The following is an 18590-nucleotide window of genomic DNA, read 5'->3' as shown; positions in this document are numbered from 1 at the left end:
TTAAAAACCAGACTTATTCTTGAAAAGTGTACATTCCAACCAAACAAAACGCACAACTGAAAATATCTGACCACTAGCAGCTAAAATACTGCAGACAAAATATTGGGGGATCACAGAAACTCAAAGAAAATTTCATCAAATCTCATCCGATTTCTGAAACACTCTAATTGTTATCTGAATTTTTATTCTGGAATTAGTCACTTCAAGAAATGGAGAAAAGGACCTTAAAAGGGGAGAATATGGATATATGTAGTTTAATTTTTTAAAAAAATTTCAAATGTCATTTTACAAAAAGATGACTCATTTAGGAATCTTAAGAGTAAAGATGCAAACAGAGAAGCGTTGGGACTCAGTATGAAGGAACAGTGGTCTACAAATGAGATCAGAATAAGGATAGGGAAATTTTAGGTCTTTTAGCTAGGGTAAAAGAGTTTGCCCTAGCTATTTCCAAGACTAAGGGTGAAAAAGCAATTTGGCCAGCTTCTCCTGTCCATCTCCTAAACTTCATTCTCTGAAGGTAATCAAAGAATTAACACTTTAATACTTTGAAATTAGGAGAAATCCAAACAGATGCCTTACCCATGTAGGGCATCAAAATATGCCACTTTGGCAATTAAGAAGGAAACACCAAAAAAGCTCTCTGCCCTCCTCCTACATGTCTAAAAGCAGAACATAATTTCCCATTGCAAAGGTCTTCCCCTTCCCTTCTCCCACTTCAGGAGGAGGAAAAACTACCATTATCACTGGAGACAGAAAGTCCCTGTCAAATGGCTCTGCACAAACAAATCTTACTAAAATAGTCCTTATCTTTCATTAATTTCCCCCATACATGTATGTACATTCCCTCAATTTATCACTCCTAGAAGCCCAAACCCTTTTTCCCTTGACCTGCCACTTCTCTCCAAATTTATTACCTTTTAAAAAAACAGTATGCTGAAGAAGCTGAACTTGAACGGTTCTATGAAGACCTACAAGACCTTCTAGAACTAACACCCAAAAAAAGATGTCCTTTTCATCATAGGGGACTGGAATGCAAAAGTAGGAAGTCAAGAAACACCTGGAGTAACAGGCAAATTTGGCCTTGGGATACGGAATGAAGCAGGGCAAAGACTAATAGAGTTTTGCCAAGAAAATGCACTGGTCATAGCAAACACCCTCTTCCAACAACACAAGAGAAGACTCTATACATGGACATCACCAGATGGCCAACACCGAAATCAGATTGGTTATATTCTTTGCAGCCAAAGATGGAGAAGCTCTATACAGTCAGCAAAAACAAGACCAGGCGCTGACTGTGGCTCAGATCATGAACACCTTATTGGCAAATTCAGACTTAAATTGAAGAAAGTAGGGAAAACCACTAGACCATTCAGGTATGACCTAAATCAAATCCCTTATGATTATACAGTGGAAGTGAGAAATAGTTTTAACGGCCTAGATTTGATAGAGTGCCTGATGAACTATGGAATGAGGTTCATGACATTGTACAGGAGACAGGGATCAAGACCATCCCCATGGAAAAGAAATGCAAAAAAGCAAAATGGCTGTATGGGGAGGCCTTACAAATAGCTGTGAAAAGAAGAGAAGCGAAAAGCAAAGGAGAAAAGGAAAGATATAAACATCTGAATGCAGAGTTCCAAAGAATAGCAAGGAGAGATAAGAAAGCCTTCTTCAGCGATCAATGCAAAGAAATAGAGGAAAACAACAGAATGGGAAAGACTAGGGATCTCTTCAAGAAAATCAGAGATACCAAGGGAACATTTCATGCAAAGATGAGCTCGATAAAGGACAGAAATGGTATGGACCTAACAGAAGCAGAAGATATTAAGAAGAGGTGGCAAGAATACACAGAAGAACTGTACAAAAAAGATCTTCACGACCCAGATAATCATGATGGTGTGATCACTGACCTAGAGCCAGACATCCAGGAATGTGAAGTCAAGTGGGCCTTAGAAAGCATCACTACGAACAAAGCTAGTGGAGGTGATGGAATTCCAGTTGAGCTATTCCAAATCCTGAAAGATGATGCTGTGAAAGTGCTGCACTCAAGATGCCAGCAAATTTGGAAAACTCAGCAGTGGCCACAGGACTGGAAAAGGTCAGTTTTCATTCCAATTCCAAAGAAAGGCAATGCCAAAGAATGCTCAAACTACTGCACAATTGCACTCATCTCACACGCTAGTAAAGTAATGCTCAAAATTCTCCAAGCCAGGCTTCAGCAATATGTGAACTGTGAACTTCCTGATGTTCAAGCTGGGTTTAGGAAAGGCAGAGGAACCAGAGATCAAATTGCCAACATCCGCTGGATCATGGACAAAGCAAGAGAGTTCCAGAAAAACATCTATTTCTGCTTTATTGACTATGCCAAAGCCTTTGACTGTGTGGATCACAATCAACTGTGGAAAATTCTGAAAGAGATGGGAATACCAGACCACCTGATCTGCCCCTTGAGAAATTTGTATGCAGGTCAGGAAGCAACAGTTAGAACTGGACATGGACCAACAGACTGGTTCCAAATAGGAAAAGGAGTACGTCAAGGCTGTATATTGTCACCCTACTTATTTAACTTATATTCAGAGTACATCATGCAAAACGCCAGGCTGAATGAAGCACAAGCTGAAATCAAGATTGCCAGGAGAAATATCAGTAACCTCAGATATGCAGATAACACCACCCTTATGGCAGAAAGAGAAGAGGAACTAAAGAGCCTCTTGATGATGGTGAAAGAGATGAGTGAAAAAGCTGGCTTAAAACTCAACATTCAAAAAATGAAGATCCTGGCATCCCGTCCCATCACTTCAGAGCAAACAGATGGGGAAATGATGGAACTGGTGACAGATTTTATTTTCTTGGGCTCCAAAATCACTGTGGACAATGACTGCAGCCATGAAATTAAAAGACGCTTGCTTGTTGGAAGAAGAACAATGACAAACCTAAACAGCATATTAAAAAGCAGAGATATTACTTTACCTACAAAGGTCCGTATAGTCAAAGCTATGGTTTTTCCAGTAGTTATGTTCAGATGTCAGAGCTGGACAATAAAAAAGGCTGAGCGCCAAAGAACTGATGTCTTTGGACTGTGGTGCTAGAGAAGACTCTTAAGAGTCCCTCGAACAACAAGAAAATCAAATCAGTCAATCCTAAAGGAAATCAATCCTTAATATTCATTGGAAGGACTGATGCTAAAGCTGAGGCTCCAATACTCTGGACACCTGATGGGCAGAGCCAAGCACTGGAAAAGACCCTGATGCTGGGAAAGACTGAAGGCAGGAGGAGAAGGGGATGACAGAGGATGAGATAGTTGGATGGCATCACCAATTCAATGGACCTGAGTTTGAGCAAACTCCAGGAGAGGTGAGGGACACGGAAGCCTGGCATGCTGTAGTCCATGGGGTCACAAAGAGTCGGACACTATTGAGTGACTAAACAACAAACTGGTTTATGGAAAAGAGAACTTATAGACTCCTTTACAGAATTAGTTGTAGGCACATTTTAAACAATGATCGGTAAACCTAGTGTTTCTCTCTCCACCTCTAGGTTTCACTTCCTTTATTCTGATTGTACCCTATGAAAGGGTCCTTCTATTGTGAAGGACTACAGCAGCTCAGGACCTCCATGGTGGTTCAGTGGTTAAGAATCCACCTGACAATGCAGGAGACACGGGTTTGATCCCTAGTCAGGAAGATCCCCTGGAGAAGGAAACGGCAACCCATTCCAGTATTCTTGCCTGGGAAATCCCATGGACACAGGAGCTTGGCAAATTACATGGGGTTGCAAAAGAGTAGGACATGATTTAGTAACTAAACAACACCATCACCAAGAACAAACCGCAGCTCCAACTAACACCTTCCAACATTGAGACAGCAAAACAGACACTGATGAATAGAACAGTCTTATGGACTCTGTGGGAGAGGGAGAGGGTGGGAAGATTTGGGAGAATGGCATTGAAACATGTAAAATATCATGTATGAAATGAGTTGCCAGTCCAGGTTTGATGCACGATACTGGATGCTTGGGGCTGGTGCACTAGGACGACCCAGAGGGATGGAATGGGGAGGGAGGAGGGAGGAGGGTTCAGGATGGGGAACACATGTATACCTGTGGCGGATTCATTTTGATATTTGGCAAAACTAATACAGTTATGTAAAGTTTAAAAATAAAATAAAATTTAAATTAAAAAAAAAAAATTAAAAAAAAAAAAAAAAAAAGACTTGGACAATGATAAGAGGACCAGCTCTGACTCAAGTTGACTGGCTTGGCTAAAGTCATATGCCCTTCCCTAAATCAATCGCTATTGATCCCCCTGGTAACAGACACACAACCACAAGGTTAACTACTGGAGGAGGGGGTGGTTCCCCAAGGGAAAATCAACATGTATGTTACCAAGGTAAGGGACTTAAGGATGAATGGATGTTGAGTAGCAAGAACAACAAACGCCCACTAGCAGGAATTAGAATTAAAGCTTTGTCCCAATCAAAAGACTAAGATTTCTAACCTAGAAAAAACATAAGACTGAGGCAGGTGTGGCAAAAATGAAAGCTGTTTACAGATATGTTAAAGTTTGTCATAAGAAAAAAGGCAAGAGGAAGACTTGATCCTGTGGCTCAAGTGATGATAATAACAACAATAACAACACTGCTAATATTTACTTGTTTTTGAGTAAACCAGAGAATTTCATTTCTAGTTTGAGCTTAAAAATAACTACTTAGTTCATTACATACAACTATAAGTTATAATAATTATAAGTTATTATGTATAATAATTATCATTACCATTTGCTAATTAATTAAACACTCATTATTTCATCTAATCCTCAAAAACCTTTATGACACTATTACTATCCTTGCTTTATAGCTGTGGAAATCCAATTATAGAGGTTAAGTACCTGGCCCAAAGAAACACAATTAAGTGGCTGAGCAAGGATTCAAACCCAGACACTTCAAAGGCCGAAGATTTCAACCACATACTATTTGCCTACAACAAGAACAAAATCAGAATAATAGGGAGGCAGATTACATATATGAAACAATCAGCAATTAAAATATCAGAAAATTAGATGAACTTGAGAGTGCTAGATCACTAAAGAAAAATGAAAAATTCAAGCATTATGAACCGAAAACAATCACTTTCAAGATCCCTAAGGATCCTTCTAACTTGAATACTGTAAACATCTAGTATACAAAAATTTTTGGCCTAGACTGAAGGAAAAGGGGAATTTATTATTTCTTCAGTTAAAAAAAAAAAAAAAAAAAAACTGCTCTAATTGAAAAAGTTGAATTATTAAAGTTCATCTTAGGAGTTAGAAATGAAGAATTTTAGTACTCTACCTACTATACCTAAATATTTTCCAGAAACTCTCAAGTACAATGTAACAAATGAAACTGTCATCCTTTGCACTTTTTCAGTGTTTCCCTCTTTCATTCATCATATCTTATCAAGTCCTCAGTTCTATAGTCTTCCTTCAAAATATTTCCCACAGCCAACCTTGCCTTTTCATTTGTAAGTACTTGTTCAGGCCCTAAGAACTGCACACCTATAGCAACAGATTTACAAGATTCACTTTGTCTCTCAGCATCCAGATCTGCTTTCATCCATTCAATATAAAATCATCAAATTATCAATTCCCTGAAATAATGCTTTTATTGTGTCACTTATCAATTCCAAACTCAATAACTCCACCAATACAGGCAGAGCTGGATTATCCCAGTGCCAGAGGCTTCCAGAATGCAACAAAGCACAGAATAAGCCAAATGCTCTAGGAGCTGACACTTCCACTAGAAGTTGTGCTGCTTGGCTTGCACTGTCTAACCCAAGAAGAGAACACATAATTCTGAGCTAGAAAGACTGAAGCTGAAGTGAGGGAAGGCCAAAGCATCACATCTTACAAAAAATATGCACTGTCTGGTACCCAGGAATTATTACAATGACTGAAATAAACTTTTTCTAAGACTCAATTTTCTCATCTATAAAGGACAGATGATAATAATACCACCCATCTCCAAAGAGCATTTGTTTTGAGGATGAAATATAATCATGAAACACATTATAATCAATAAAATACTACATTAAAAAAATGAAATGAACCTTGCACCTTATTTTATGTCCTTGGATATGTTCTAGTGTCTCCCAGTTTAGAGTCTATGGGAACTTGAACAGAATTTGTATCCTACTGTTCTGTGAAAATTGTATAAATTTTAATTATGTTGAACTGGTTCATGGTGCTTTTCAGGTCTACTATATTCTTCTACTTTTCTATATATTTATTCTATTAATTTTTGAGAGTTTGATATTGAAACTCCAATTAAAAATCTTACTTTATCTATTTTAAAAAAAACTGTAAAGTACAGTAGAACTATATTCTGTATTTTTCAAGTCTCCTATAAATGCATTATTATACTTTCATAATTTAAAAAATTTTAAATAAAGAAATGAAAGATTAGAAAGATATCTTCCTCTCTAAAGAACATGAATACTAACAATGTAGTGTCAATTTTCTTATTTACCTTTTTCTATTCAATAAAGTTGGGAGATTATTTATTTTTCCTCATGGAATTTAACAAAGCCACTTCCATGCTGTACTTTTTTCCATAAGGACCTTTCTATCAGCCGTCAGCAATCCGAAAGTTGAAAGTCAGATATTAAACCCTAAACAGGAAAAGCAAAATGAGTAAACAAAAGAGATAGGGATTAGGATATATCTAAAATTCCCAGACTGCTACCAAACCCTCCGGGTTTTGCTTCTCAAACTTGCCAAAGGTTAAGAACAAATACCTACAAAATAAGGAATACAGGATAAAGCCTTAGAAACAAGGAGCAAATTATGTCATAGACTAATGATATTTGCATTGGTTAAAATCCCTCAACAGAAAGACATTCACATCATGCTGAAGAAATCTGGCCAAAATAAAACCCAACAGTGTAGCTGATTTTCTAAGGATGAAACCTACAAACTCAACCTGAGAAATTTAAGAAATATATATTAATTTACTTAAAAGTGACTATAACAAACACAATGCATATTAACACAAATACTTTTATGAAAAATAGCTGTTTTTTCCAAAACAAAAATTTAGAGGATGGCGCTGTTTTCCATTTTTGCAAATCTTATTAATTTTAATACCTGTGTTCAGAGGCAGCTGGATTCCCTTATCTGCTTCTGTATTCAATCTGTTATACTACCTTGTTCTGTTGAAGTGAGGGAAATCCAGCTTCATAGGATGTTAATAGATACATGGTAAAGGGAAGGCCTTGTAGAACCCTTACTCCATTAGCGAAGGAATGCAAAGAAGTGGAAAACCTATAATGGTAGTAGGAGGCAAGCAGGTTTCACGTGTGAGTTGGAAGGCAGTGGAACTCTGTATCTTACCGTCCAAATTAACCATCAACCTTCAGCACACTATCAGAGTCCATAGGAACAGTTTCAGTTCTAATTTTCTTTCTTTAGCAGTTCTAGTTTTAAAAACTGACATTTTATGAATTCCATTGTTTCCAAGAGATCTTCAAACAACAAAGGGAAAATTTACTTATTACTTTAAAATAGAATAAAACTCATTCTATCTTATGATTACTATGTGAGCCATAGAATACTTTTATAAATCTAAGATACATTATGGAATCTGAGTGGTATTATTTTTCCTGCACCTTAAAATATTTTGCTAATTCCTTCATCCTAGGTGTTATTTCACTGCTGAGCATCAATTTTTCCCAAACTATACTTTAAAAAAAAAAACTAAAATAATAAAACAGAAGAATGATTTAACTGCCTAGAAGGATAATGCAAAAGTGAAATAAATCATCACTAATACATTATGCTTTGCCTTTCTCCTCTTCTTTTGAGGTTTCCTATTGTTTGGCACAAAATACTGCATCCGCTTCCAAAAAGGTATAGAAGACTGGAGGCATTATCTTTGCAGTCTGTGTCAGGAAGGAAAGACTTAACTTCTACCCTTTTAGGATGCAATATCTGTGGCCTGTGAATTAAATTAACAAAAGACAAGTCAACAGGAGAAAAAACACATTAATTTTTATTAATATTTACATACACTAGAGTTCACAGAAAAGAAGTAAAACTCAAAGCAGCAGTCAGATTCAGAGTATATATCATTTAAACAAAGGAAAGGGAATTGGGGCTTTAAGAGACAATAAATTGGGGGCGGGGGAGATTGGCAACTATGTGGTAGAACTAATGGAAGGTAAGGGTTATTTTAGTTGAGTCTGTTTATGCAAACTCATCTCAGTATCAACTCTCCATCTTAAATATTAAGAGTCACTCTTCCCTTTCTGGCAGGGTGATGGGAAAACCTTCAAAAAAGAAATGTATGCCCTGCTTTTAGGCAGTTGATGTGGGGGGCAGGGGGAGGGGGTTGGTGGCAACTCTTACTGCAATTCCTCATTTGTTGATTCTCAATTACCTTCCACTCAAAATAATCCTTTTGTCAAAGTGGCGTATTTTAGGGGGCAGATCCTTTCATCAGCTTCTAGTTTTCATTGACTATGGTTAAAGAACTCAGAACTTGGGGGCTTCACTGGTAGCTCAGTGGTAAAGAATCCACTTGCCAACAGAGGAGCCATAGGCTGGATCCTTGGTCCAGAAAGATCCCACATGCCACTGAGCAACAAAGTCCATGCGCCACAACTACTGAGCCTGTGCTCTAGAGCCTGGAAACCTCAACTACCGAAGCCCACGTGACCCAGGTTCAGCAACAAGAGAAGCCACTGCAATGAGAAGCCCACACACCACAACCGGAGACTGGCCCCCACTCAGTGAAACTAGAGAAAAAGCCCTCGAAGCAACAATGGTCCAGCACAGCCAATAAATAAAGAACTCAGAACTTTTAATTTTCTGTCCATAACTGAACAGACGGAAACTGACAGAGGAGATATTTCAAAATTATTAGATGAACCTAAAGAAGCACTTCAGACTGTAATAATGACAGTGAAATTCGGGAACTCTCAGGCTAAGTCTAGATTAGACTAAGTCCCTAAACAGATTTTCTCAAATTCAAAAATGAGTAAACAATATATTTCTAAAAACTAAAAGGAAATACAGTATTCTCATTCAGCAGGAAAGGCTTCATCATGCAAAATTTTTATAAGAATGCAAAAGGACATGTGACAGTACTCTTTCATCCTTCATGTCTGTGGGCTAAAATTTAACTCGATACAGTTCTTGAGTGGAGAAGTATTAAATGCGGATGTATACAATGGTGACTAGAAAGAAACAGGCAATGCAGAGAATTTTTTTAATTCATTGAATTATTCTAATTGGTGTCTACAAATCTAAAACTGGAAATACCTTGCAATTAGGAAGTAAAGATGTCCATCTTCCCTTCAGCAAAATATTGAACCATACAAGTTTTCAAAAAATTCTTGAAGTATTGCATTCGCGGATGCACATTGCAAAAAGAAGACCCAGAAGGAATGATAAGAATGAACCTACTAGGGAAATATTTGAAATCTCAAATCACTATGTTTCAGCCTCATGTATGACAGTTGAAGAATTAGTCATATGCAGACAATGTTGCCTATTTTAAGTAAACTTCAAACTGGAAAACACAGACTAAAACTCTAGGCAACATATGACAGTGTGACACAGTAAGCTTGAAAAATGCATAGAGTGATTCAGAAAAGGGATGAGAGCAGAACCAAGAACATCTCAAGAACTAAAAAAAGAATCTGAAAATTCTATCAGAAATACAACTTGTGACAAATTTTTTGTAAGTTTATAATTGGCTTAGTATTATCTATCAAGAAACTTCCCTTAGTTGGCAGTATCAGAAAGAACAAGGTTGAATTTCTGTGAAATTTCACACAGGAAAAGCAAGAGAAGTTAATTGCATATAATCTGGTTTTCAAACATATTTAATGATTCTTACTGCCCTAAGAAAAATTAGTACTCTCAGGACTTCCCTGGTGGTCCCATGGTTAAGAATCCACCTTCTAACTCAGAGGACGTGGGATCAATCCCTGGGTGAGGTACTAAGATCCCAGATGCCACAACTAGAGAAAGCCCACACACTACACAACCAAAAAATTTAAATATATAAAATAATTTTAAAATTAAAAAAAAAAAAAACAACAACCTAGAACTCTTCTCAGCTTAATGCACTCTCAAGTATCAATGAATTTTTAAAACCCTGTATAAGTTAACCTGGAGAGAGTTATATTATATAAAAAGACTAAAGGAGGGATAGATACTGATTAAGAAAGTCAGGATCTATCCATGAGCTGAACAACACAGGGTTTAGGCCCTGCTCAGTTGAAAATTAGTGTGTAATAGTTGGCACCTCTGTATGCGTGATTCCAAATACGTGGATTCAACCCAACTGCTGATCATATAATACTGCAGCATTTTTACTGAAAAAGAAAATCCACATGGACCTGAAGTTCAAATTCATGTTGTTCAAGGGTCAACTATACTTAAAAATAGTAACGGCACCCCACTCCAGTACTCTTGCCTGGAAAATCCCATGGACGGAGAAGCCTGGAAGGCTGCAGTCCACGGGTCGCTGAGGGTCAGACACAACTGAGCAACTTTACTTTTACTTTTCACTTTCATGCATTGGAGAAGGAAATGGCAACCCACTTCAGTGTTCTTGCCTGGAGAATCCCAGGGACAGGGGAGCCTGGTAGGCTGCCATCTATGGGGTCGCACAGAGTTGGACACGACTGAAATGACTTAGCAGCAGCATACTTAAAAAATGACTTGAACGCCAGTCAGAATGGCTGCGCTCCAAAAGTCTACAAGCAATAAATGCTGGAGAGGGTGTGGAGAAAAGGGAACCCTCTTACTCTGTTGGTGGGAATGCAAACTAGTACAGCCACTATGGAGAACAGTGTGGAGATTCCTTAAAAAACTGGAAATAGAACTGCCTTATGATCCAGCAATCCCACTGCTGGCAATACACACTGAGGAAACCAGAAGGGAAAGAGACACGTGTACCCCAATGTTCATCGCAGCACTGTTTATAATAGCCAGGACATGGAAGCAACCTAGATGCCCATCAGCAGATGAATGGATAAGAAAGCTGTGGTACATATACACAATGGAGTATTACTCAGCCATTAAAAAGAATACATTTGAATCAGTTCTAACGAGGTGGATGAAACTGGAGCCTATTATACAGAGTGAAGTAAGCCAGAAAGAAAAACACCAATACAGTATACTAACACATATATATGGAATTTAGAAAGATGGTAACAATAACCCTGTGTACGAGACCGCAAAAGAGACAATGATGTATAGATCAGTCTTATGGACTCTGCGGGAGAGGGAGAGGGTGGGGAGATTTGGGAGAATGGCATTGAAACACGTATAATATCATGTATGAAACGAGTCACCAGTCCAGGTTCGATGCACGATACTGGATGCTTGGGGCTGGTGCACTGGGACGACCCAGAGGGAGAGTATGGGGAGGGAGGAGGGAGGAGGGTTCAGGATGGGGAACACAGGTATACCTGTGGCAGATTCATTTTGATATTTGGCAAAACTAATATAATATTGTAAAGTTTAAAAATAAAATAAAATTAAAAAAAATAAAATAAAATAAAGTTGACCAACAAATCAAAAAAAAAAAAAAAATGACTTGGAAGATGATGGCCAATGACTAATATTACTATCATTATATGAAGAAAGCTTCAATTACAAAACCATAAGTTACCAAGAACACTCCTCATGCAACTAGGAAAAGCAGTTATGGGAACTATAAGAGAATTCTATCTCACTCTCTAACCAAAATATTCTAAGGTCTAAGTGGGAAGAATAAAGGAAGATGCTCTTTGTGTGAATAAAAAACTGAAAGAAAAAAAAAATCATGTTACAAATACAGTATTTGTCAAGAGAATTCAAATGTGATACATATTAATTGTAGGGGTAGTATTTAATTAGATGCATGAAATGTATTTTTTATTTCTTATTTCCAAGTACACACAAAGAAATGTTATGTTGAAATTCTTATTAAAAGTTCAAATAAGTTGTTTTACATTATTCCTTTGCTGTTTAGTTGCTCAGTCATGTCCAACTTTTTGCAACCCCATGGACTGTAGCCCATCAGGCTCCTCCATCCATGGGATTTACTAAGCAAGAATACGAGAGTGGGTTGTCATTTCCTTCTCTAGGGGATCTTCCCAACCCAGGGATTGAACCTGCATCTTCTGCACTGTCTGGCAGGTTCTTTACCACTGAGTCACCAGGGAAGCCCACATTACCCCTCTATCCTGTAAATTATATTCAAATTACATGATGATATAAAATTATATAAAATAGTTTAAATGTTTAAAAAAATAATTCCTTTTGATCTAGAAAATAAAGATTGATAATAATTTTTCCTGGTATAATGAGAATTAAAAGAATCCTTAAAACAACTACTTTGCAAAAATTTCAAGCACACATTTTTGATAGAAGTTACCAAGTAAATCAAGTCATTATATATATCTTTAAAACAATTTGACTGAAAAATCAAGTATTTTTGAGTATCCTAAAGCAGGAAAAATAAACTATTCAGGACTATATATTTAATTAGTGAGTATGTCATAAATATTTCTCATCATTCAAAAGTTATTTCTGAAATAACAAAATATGTTGTCAACAATCTCCAATTTCCTGTCATCTAAAAATACCATTTACTTTCTACTTAAAAAAAATTGGTATTCCACGCAGGTATGCTGCTGCTAAGTCGCTTCAGTCATGTCCGACTCTGTGCAACCCCATAGACAGCAGCCCACCAGGCTCTACCATCCCTGGGATTCTCCAGGCAAGAACACTGGAGTGGGTTGCCATTTCCTTCTCCAATGCATGAAAGTGAAAAGTGAAAGTGAAGTCGCTCAGTCGAGTCTGACTCTTGACGACCCCATGGACTGCAGCCCACCAGGCTCCTCTGTCCATGGGATTTTCCAGGCAAGAGTATTGGAGTGGGGTGCCACTGCCTTCTCCAAATCTTGGTATAGTTCTAAATAAAAAAAGAACAGTGTGATAAAGAAGTGCACAAAATGATTTATTTATTTTCTTTTACCTCCTCGCCCCTACTAAGAAAGCCAATGCTGAGTAGTAAAACACTGGACTAAGAAGCAGGACTGGACCAGATAGCCTAACTGGAAAGAATGAGCTTAACTAGGAAAGCTGTGGTTTGTAGTCTTTCAACACAGAACTTTCTATTTCTCAAAGCTCACTACTGCTATGAGGGTTTTGAGCAAACTTTCAAAGGAAGCGAAGTCTAATATCTACTTTCTGTCTCCTCTTCCCTATCCACTATAGGCTCTGATGCCAACTGGAGCAGCAATTCCAAGATCCCTAAACTAGGTAAGTCAGTCTTATCCTTCAAAACTGCTCCCCTCCTTCATTCTCAAACATCCATTTCTAGAGGATTGCTCTGTGTTATCAGATCACTGCAGTTAAATTCATACCAAATACTAATGCCAAAATATCGGCCCACAGATTATCTGCTAATTGCAAAGGGAAATTCTTACAATGGACAGATAGTCTGTCACCATCATACCCAAGAGATCAAATTTAGGATTACCAACAGGATAACTCCATTTTATGTGCCTTCTGATGGTGTATAATGTGCAGCACACTGCATGACTTGTGAAGTATTTTTGCCAAAATTATTTAGCCTGATCTAGGGCCTTTAGACCTAACTTCAAGTTTATAGAAAATATAGGGAATACAGGATACAATTAAACCCCATGAGGAAGAAACTGTCAGTAAAATACAGAATGCAGGTTATTCTACAAGCCTATGGCCTGGTCTCTTCAAAATGTCAATGCCATTAAAAAAAAAAAAAAAAAGGAACTACACTAAATTAAAAGAAACAAACACAAATGGAATGCATGATTGGATACTTGTTCCAAAATAAATGACTAAAAAGAAAATTTTGAGGACAACAGGGAACATATGAAGAACATGAAAATACATATTACCTACACACATTATATTATCAGGGATTGCTGCTGCTAAGTCCCTTTAGTCATGTCCGACTCTGTGCAACCCCATAGATGGCAGCCCACCAGGCTCCCCTCTCCTTGGGATTCTCCAGGCAAGAACACTTGAGTGGGTTGCCATTTCCCTCTTCAATGCATGCATGCATCCTCAGTCGCTTCAGTGGTGTTCAACCCTGTGCAACCCTATGGACAGCAGCCCACCAGGCTCCTCTGTCCACGGGATTCTCTAGACAAGAATACTATCAGGGATTATGTAGGAATTATTCTTAACTTTAAGTGTGATTATGATATTGTCTATACATACTGACACACATACAGTACTTAAGTGTGAACTGCCAAGATGTATGAAATATGCTTTGAAAATGTTCACCAAAAATAACCCTGAGATAAGTAGATAAAGCAAATGTGGCAAAATAGTAACAACTGTAAAAACTAGGTAGTAATATGAGGGCTCAACCGGGCTATTCAATCAATTCTTCAATGGTGGGGTCGGGGAGAATAATAACATGAAAACTTACATTAACGAAAAGTTATAAAGCTAAGAAATGAACTCTTAAAAATGCAAAGGAAAGGGCAACTGAATATTCTTTCTTAAATTTTGCAGGTGAGCCTATGCTCTTGTCCTCACTCACCTCATTCTCACACAAAAAAATTAAACAGTTAATTGCACACTCAATGAGGAATAAGAAGACCTAAGATTCAAGAAATGGCTCTATCACTTCCTAGCCATGACTTCATTCAAGATCTCTCACCCTGAGTTCTCCTTCCTCACCTGCAAAATCGGTTCCAGCATCACAGATCAGTATAGAAGGGGTTAGGAGATACGTATCAGAAGGTGGTAGCAATGATCGATACAAATGCAGGACACAATTATACTGGTATTTGTACTGATATTTTAAAACATTGAGAGCACAAAGCCCCAATTTAATTCTCTAAACACATCAGTGCCTTGGTCACAGGCACAGTAAGTTTCTGCTTACAGACAGCCTGAATAGGAAAACCAATCCCCCAAAGCAGGACTCCTCACCACTGCAGAGAGGTGGCTTTTGTGCTTTCAATCGGTCGTCTGTTTCAATTTTTTGTTTAATGGTTTAATGCCTCTAAAAGACGTCAAATTCTTAATACACAGTTACAAACTGAAAACAATAAATAAATCAGGTTTAGGTTCACAGAATTTTTTTTTAAACTAACAACTCTTGGTAAACAAAGAGAACCCCCCCGGACGAAGGTCTCGCGTGCTTGCTTTGACGTTTCTCCTCTCTAGTCAACCGTTTCATAAAAACGTTAACTCCGAACTCCCTCCATCTCTAGAGCAGGATAAAACCTCAGAATGAGATCATTCTTTCCATCTCAGAAGTGCAACCTGCAAGCTCCGTTAGGAAATTGTGTATCAAGTCCACGTCTCTCCTCAGCGCCCCTCTCCTGTAGACAATAACGGGACGTCTAGGGCAGAGCGGGGAAGCCCTCTGACAAGAAGGCGGATGTGAGCGGGGAATGACTGGTCACCTGGACGGGGGAACCTGGGCCCTAAGGCCCAGGAGGCCTCAAGGTTCGGCAGCCTCTTTGGTCTCTCTGCCTCCGACTGAAGAGACTCGGGGGAGAGCCGAAGCGAGAGGCGCAGGGGTTCCTGGCAAACAGCAGCACAAAATATACAGAAGGCCAAGGGAGGAGCCTCCAGAGAGAAAAACCCAAACTAGGCCAGGGGCAAACAAGCCCTGGGGGGCGAGGCGGGGCGGGAAGGCGACAGCGGCGGCCTGCGCGGCCCCGGCCCGCCACCCGGAGTCAGCCGCCGCGTCGCGCCGGTGTCCCTCCCCCGCCGGGGCCGGCGCAAGATGGCGGTCCGGCCGTCGCCGCGCAGCCGGTCCCCTCCCCCGCGCCCTGGGCGCTCTCGGCGACCCGCGCCGGCCTCGACACCCCCAGCCCGGCGCCCCCGGAGTGAGGCGGCGCAGGCCGCGCGGGAGGGCCTCTGCCTGCTACAACGCGGGGCGGGCGTGGGCGGGCGGGGGCGGGGGGCGCTTACCGTGAGCGGAGCGGATCGGCCTGACTGGGGCCCTGAGGAGGAGGAGAAAGAGGAGGAGGAAAAGGAGGAGCACGAAAAACTACACGGCGGCGACGGCGGCGGCTCCCATTGCGGAGCAGGCGGCCGAGCCGTGGGCAGGGGGGGCTCTCGTGGAGCCAGCGCGCTGCCTCATGGGTAGGCTCCGGGTCAGCCTCTGCGCGTCCGGACTCCCTTTCTTCTCGCCGACGCGGGAGGCGGGCGCGGGCATGTGCACCGCGTCGCGAGCCCTCGAAGGATCCGGCGGCTCTCCACGAGCGAGCCGCCGCCGATTGCCAGGGACTGGGTCGGGGTCGGAGCGGTCGTGGGTGCCACCTACTCCCTGGCCAGCAATCCCGAAACCGGGGCCTCATCGAATCTGAAGACGTGGAAAAGCGAGTTCCAGGACCTCCCTGTGTGTAACAGCTAGTTTTCCGTAAGCTTGGAAAGTAAGAAGGTCTAAGAAGAGAGGCGCCATTAAAAAGAAGTACTGTGCCTGAGCGGAGACGACACACAAGATGAAAAAAAGAAGTAGAGAAGGTTCTTTTAATAATTGGTTAATTTTGCCAATTTTGTTTCAAACACGCGATTTTTGCTTCTGTCTCCTTTAATTCCTAGCTTCCATGGGTGCTTGTAATAACTTAAAAAACGAAAACAAATATAAAAGATAAGTGCATTTACAAGAACACCTGCTAAGATACTGGTTGCACAAATACTTGCAAAACATTGTACTGATTTGTAAGGAAAGTTTCTTCTCCCAGTTGTCCTCACAAGATCGATGACAGTAGTGATCTAGCTCTCATGAGTGATCTGAATTAGAAATCTTGCCTCGTTAGATCCTTAATATACACCAATCACTGCACTCACCATTCAGCCACTGCTGCTGCTGCTGCTAAGTCGCTTCAGTTGTGTCCGACTCTGTGCAACCCCATAGACGGCAGCCCACCAGGCTCCCCCGTCCCTGGGATTCTCCTGGCAAGAACACGAGTGGGTTGCCATTTCCTTCTCCAGTGCATGAAAGTGAAAAGTGAAAGTGAAGTCGCTCAGTCGTGTCCCACTCTAGGCGACCCCATGGACTGCAGCCCGCCAGGCTCCTCCGTCCATGGGATTTTCCAGGCTAGAGTACTGAAGTGGGGTGCCATTGCCTTCTCCGATTCAGCCACTGGATCGTACTAATTCTTCTTGCATATTTGAATCAGTTTCTTCTTTCTCAACCAGACTGTCCCCAGCTTTTCTCTAGCGTTTATCGTTACAGTTTTTTCCTTATTGATTACCACTCCCAGGTCAGTCTTCCCCCAAAACCACTTGAATTAGCCCTGGAAACCTGGAATGGCTACAGACGACTATGACCGACTCCTCTCCCAGCTGGGCCAGGGACAGGCTACCCAGCTTTCCCTTTCTTGTAGGCACTGAAAATAAGCTTTATAGGAAAAGACAGAATAAGCAAAATGACAAACGTAGAAAGCTGAAAGTTCAAAAATCTTGGGGCATTCGTAACTCATATTTCAAATGTTTCAAATATAGTTCCTAATGGTTAGCAAAGGGTGTTACAGTATGACAGTGAACTTAAGATTTCAGTCTGTATTCTACAGTCTGATCCTCAGTTTGCAGAGACAGAAACTTAATGTTGTTCACCTCCAGAGCTAATTTAAATCCAATGGAATGATTTATGCCAACTAAACTTACTAAAGACTGATGTATAAACAAAAAATCCTATTTATTCCTCCCCTGCCTCCGGTGAAAAACAAAGCTGCAATGAAAACCAGAAAACTGTACACATTTTTACTCAAAAGGAATGTTTCCATGAGAAGCCACATTTTAAAGGTTATCTGGTGAGAGTAGGAAATCAACAAACTGGTTGATGTATTTCACTATTCATCCTCAAAACTCCAGGCTAAGATCTAGAACACAACTGTCTTGGTTCTCTTGACACTGTCCACACCTTCCCATCATTTTTAAGTGCTTCCTCTGACTTGTATTTTCTGCACCTTTACATTCTGTACATGCTAAATATCCTCATAGTACTCATCCTCCTTAAGTGAGATCATATGCCACTCTTCCCTAACTGTAATGGGTATAAGTGATTTCCCACCTCTTCCACAACTCCATTGTGTTCACCCGAATTTGGGCAGAATAATCACCACCCCAACTTCAAGAATATTGCCTCTAACTTAAAACGATCAGAATACCCTTCCCTCCCTTGAACCAGTTACTGTTTCAAAAATCAATCAGAGTAAAAACCAGGACTTTTGTTTGATTGTGAACAAAAGAGAAGTTCTTTCTTTCTCTGGATGATGTGGCATTAGAATGTGAATACCGGAAGAGGTACTACTTTTCTCACGTGTGTGCTACTGAGAGCCAACTGAGAGTAAAGCTAACAGGTGGAGGAGGAATGGCTGGGCAAATATATCGTACAAAAAAAAAGTCAATCCCGAGAGCATCATAAACCTCCAAAATCAAACCTAACCTGAATCCCATTCTACTGCTAGACTTCTCTGTTATATGAGCCAATGAATTCCCTTTTCTGTTTAGGCTAAAGGGGTCCAAAATAAGCCACTGTGGCATAAAAATTATTTTCAGTTAAAGGTGTTTAAGTTCCTGAAATCCCTTAGTTAAC

The 18590-nt window shown here is 40.0% G+C and overlaps 1 protein-coding gene across 11 annotated transcripts in view; it reads right to left on the bottom strand.

Annotated features, from left to right (window-relative positions):
* Positions 1-16127, bottom strand: part of ZNF280D (zinc finger protein 280D) — a 158888-nt gene extending 142761 nt beyond the window's left edge. For 3 of the 11 annotated variants that reach the window (XR_008699347.1, XM_055537853.1, XM_055537849.1), the window contains exons 1-2: positions 15959-16127; positions 6504-6645 (exon numbers count right to left, since the gene is read on the bottom strand). The gene's annotated coding sequence lies outside the window, so the exon portion shown is untranslated. Of the gene's footprint in view, positions 1-6503; positions 6646-7120; positions 7298-15958 lie in introns of all 11 variants that reach the window. The other 8 variants (XM_055537856.1, XM_055537855.1, XM_055537850.1 and 5 more) reach the window with 7 other exon arrangements.
* Positions 16128-18590: the final 2463 nt, after the last annotated feature.

Source organism: Bubalus kerabau, chromosome 10 (genome assembly GCF_029407905.1).
Source record: "Bubalus kerabau isolate K-KA32 ecotype Philippines breed swamp buffalo chromosome 10, PCC_UOA_SB_1v2, whole genome shotgun sequence".
NCBI lineage: Eukaryota > Metazoa > Chordata > Mammalia > Artiodactyla > Bovidae > Bubalus > Bubalus kerabau.
Note: the sequence above shows the minus strand (reverse complement) of the source record. Positions and strands in the feature narration are given on the sequence as shown.